This window comes from Mus caroli, chromosome 7 (genome assembly GCF_900094665.2).
Source record: "Mus caroli chromosome 7, CAROLI_EIJ_v1.1, whole genome shotgun sequence".
In the NCBI taxonomy this organism is placed as follows: domain Eukaryota; kingdom Metazoa; phylum Chordata; class Mammalia; order Rodentia; family Muridae; genus Mus; species Mus caroli.
In genome coordinates this window covers 3,215,241-3,219,066 of record NC_034576.1, presented here as the reverse complement: position 1 = coordinate 3,219,066, position 3,826 = coordinate 3,215,241, and the positions used below count along the sequence as shown (strand labels likewise).

The window sequence follows — 3,826 nt, the reverse complement described above, 5'->3', positions numbered from 1 at the left end:
TCCCTCTTAAAAATCTATTTTCCACTGTTGAAGTCGTATTTTTCTCTTCCACACTTGATCTGTGTGATTTGAGTAGGAAACTCAAGTTTTCAAGTGTGAGGATTCTAGGGATGAAGATTGTTACCTCAGCCAATCAGGATAAAACAATTAGCTCAACGATGGAGTGTCACTGTTTAGATTCAGTCAATTAGGCTCAGAGATATTAATTAGCTCAGGGGATCATCTTCAGCCAATCAGCAGCGAGAATGTTGATTAAGGGGTCAGTATGGAGCCTTGGCCTTGGCTCTTCAGGATCAGAGTTGATTCAGGGATCGAACATCCTTTACCATCTGCCAACCTCGGGAAATTATCTTCCAATTTCTTTATTCATTCTGTCATTCATTTTGCATCATTAAAGAAATATTTCGTCGGCCAGCCCATGGTCCATGAGGGCAACACTGGTGGCAGCGTCCTCTGCCCCCATCGGCTGGGGTCAAGATGTCGGGGCTTAGCCACTTAGAGTCAGAGGGCTGCCGAAACCTACTTGGCATGCTGGATGATGATGAGGTCATGGCCCTTTGGGACACCATCACCACCACCTGGTGCAGCCTGTGGACCTCCAAGATGCTATTTGTGCAATATTAGTGTGTAGCCAAAATGTAGAAGAACTTCTGAGGCTCAAAAAAGTCTGCTGAGAAGTCATATTTAAGTATTTGGCAACACAAGGGGTGGTGGTACCTCCAACTACTGAAAACCACAATCTTATTCAGTATGCACATGGTTACTCGGAAGAATCACCAAAACCAAAGGAGGCAGCAGAGCCAGTTACAGAGACAGGGAACATCCAGCTCTGAACAGCAGGCAAAAGAAGAAAAAGAAGTGGAAAAGGTTGATTTTCATCACTTAGGAGAATTCTGTCACTGGTTCTTTGAACTTCTTAATTCTCAGAATCCTTTTCTGGGACCACCTCAAGATTAATGGGGACTACAGCACTTCTGGCATGATGTCCAGCTTAGGTTTTATTATAACACCTCAGAACAAAACATGACAGACTACCACAGAGCAGAAATTGTCATTAGTGAAAGAGGAAATTCTTTTTCTCAATCCCAACCTTGATTCTCAAGGACTAAATTGTGTGTCTTCTCCTCATGGATTAGTTATGGTTGGAATTGCAGGGACTGTCCACCGAGGAGATTCTTGTTTGGGCATATTTGAACAAATTTTTGGACTTATTCATAGCTCTTTTGTGGAAAATACTTGGAAAATCAAATTTATCCACCTGAGAATCATTGGAGGAAGTTCCCTTGCTCCTGGATCATCACTGAAACCATCTGTAACATTTGAACAGAGTGATCTGGAGGCCTTTTATAACGTAATCACTTTGTGTAATAGCCCTGAAGTGAGACCTAACATAAGGCATATATTGGATAGTGGGACTGGAGACCAGGTTTTACATAGTGGAGATGAGGCATTGTTGAACAAAAGGGAAATGAATTTGCCTAACCCTCTCAAGCATTGAGCATTGTACTTCAGCTTGAAGAAGCTGCAGAAACACATCACTGATCATCCTTAAGCCACTGCAGATGTAAGAATTGACATATTTTATCTGAAATACCCTTTTGGACTACAGACTAGTAGAATACTTGTGAATACAGACTAGTGAATACTTGCCTATTTCTACCTGAGTTACAGCAAATGTTCTGAGAACTTATTGTGGTCCACCAAATGAATCCCAGTTTAGATATTGTATATACCTGTGTGCCTTAGAAACTTTAGGTGATATTTTCATTTTATTTAGTGACCAGCCTACTGATCTCTGCTTCCAAGTGGCAGAGGTTAATATTATTCATGTTTATGGCTTATTGAATCTCTTACAAAGCAGCTCACTAAAGTGTTGTCAAAAGAAAACAGCATTTTAAAGATGTTTAATAAAAAAGGCTTTATTATGTAAGAAACAAATAGTGGAATTGTTCAAAGAGTCCAGTATTTTAGCCTGGGAAGAAAAACTTAGCTGCCCTTTTGAAATTACTTTTTCAAGTTACCAGTTCTAGTCCAAGAAAGTATCTCAAAATCTGCTGCTTTTCTGAATTATGTTGGGTAATAAATGCTGTTGTCAACACAGACCTTTTTACTTCTTAGGCTTTAGCCAACAATTTACAAAATGTTTACTATAATATTCTAAAGATGGAAGGTATGCTTTGAAAATTTAACGGTATGCACGTGAAAGATTCTGACAGAATGTAAAAGGTCACAGAAGCCCTGAAATTGGCAAAATAGATGTCACTGTTAGCAGAACTAGCTTCACTGATTTAGAAAAATAGAGGTGCATAATGCTCTGGCCACTCCTTGAACCTGTGTGTCTGCCAATGTTTTGACCATTCCTTGAACCCATGTGTGTGCCCACTGATGAAGCCCACTGCCAGGTGTTTGTGATATTGGTTGCTGAGAAAGAGTCAGAAAATCTCCCCAGCAACCACAGCCCGGCCAATCCTGAGTTGCTATATCTGCACCAGACTCTTTCCTTGTACCCCTCCCATACCCATTTCTTGAGAATAGACATTGTTTAGATCTGGAAATCCCCTACTCCCCCCTTCTCCTTTCTCCCCTAAGGGCCTATAAAAACTGGGACCTCTTTCCCCTCGAGGTCGACTCCTCTACCCCTGCGTGGGATATGAGTCATCCCCAGAACTCTGGCTTTCCCCGAATAAAGCCTCACGTGGTTTGCATCAAGCTTGGTCTATCGTGAGTTCTTGGGTGTCCTCTATTGTCCTGAGGCCTGAGCAAGGGGCTCCTCTCGGAGTCTTTCACACGATTCCTAACAAATTACTGGTTTTTCTTCTGATTGATCTTAACAGAGGCTGACTTTCCTCAAAATAAAAATAAATAATAAAAATGAAATATTTAAGGTTGACAAAAATTGTATATATTAGTGAGATGCAATGTGGTGGTTTGATATTTATGGCATTGTGAAACAGTAGAACTATTCAACATACAGTTATTTATCATATTTGGAATGATGACATTTAAGATATGCTTCAGTAATTCTTTTTACATTTTTTTGTTGTGTGTGTGTGGTATGTTTGTTTATCATTGGGCTTACATGGAAGTCAGAGGACAGCCCACTATAGTCAGTTCATCTCTTCCACCAGGAATAAACTCAGGATTTCACACTTGGCAACAAATGACTTTACTCACTGATCCACTGGCCCTGTCTTAGAAATTCTCCTGTCTACATGAAATTTTCCATCCTTTGAACTAAATCTCAATATGGCATTGTCCTGTAAACACTTTTCCATCCTGTGCTTCTGTAGTTTCTGCTGTGTAGACTCGGCATATAAGTGAGATCTCACAGTATTGTCTTTCCTTGTCTACTACATTCACTTTACATCATGTCCTGATTCACACATGTGTTGGTTATTAACACCAACACAGGCAGCCAGATCTGTCCCACCCAATAAAACTCTTTTTACAAAAGGTAATAATGACACACTGGGTCCAGCTTTGGGGAGACAGATCAACTTTAATCTGGTAAACCAAGGGTTTATATAGTTTTAGGGAAGTGGGGTAGGAATATCCAGGGTGGGCAAAGTTCATTGGCTGAAAGCTAAGATAATGAGATGCCTCATTAGCATGTGGAGGCATTCCAAGAATCTCAGGTGCTAGGTGAACCAGTTCTTATAGGGAGAAAGGAAGCTGAACCTGTGATCTAAGCAATATGACATTCCACAGGTAAAAGGTGTGTGGAGGTTTCAAGTTCTCCAGACAAGGTCAGAGAAGGAGAAGCCCTCCTGGTAAACGAGGTCTACAATTTTGCACCAAGCTTCGGGCTTTTCAGTAAAGTCAGACT

At 40.8% G+C, this 3,826-nt stretch overlaps 1 pseudogene; it reads left to right on the top strand.

Annotated features, from left to right (window-relative positions):
* The first annotated feature begins 477 nt into the window (after positions 1-477).
* On the top strand, positions 478-1,498 carry LOC110297645 (annotated as a pseudogene).
* The last annotated feature ends 2,328 nt before the right edge of the window (positions 1,499-3,826 follow it).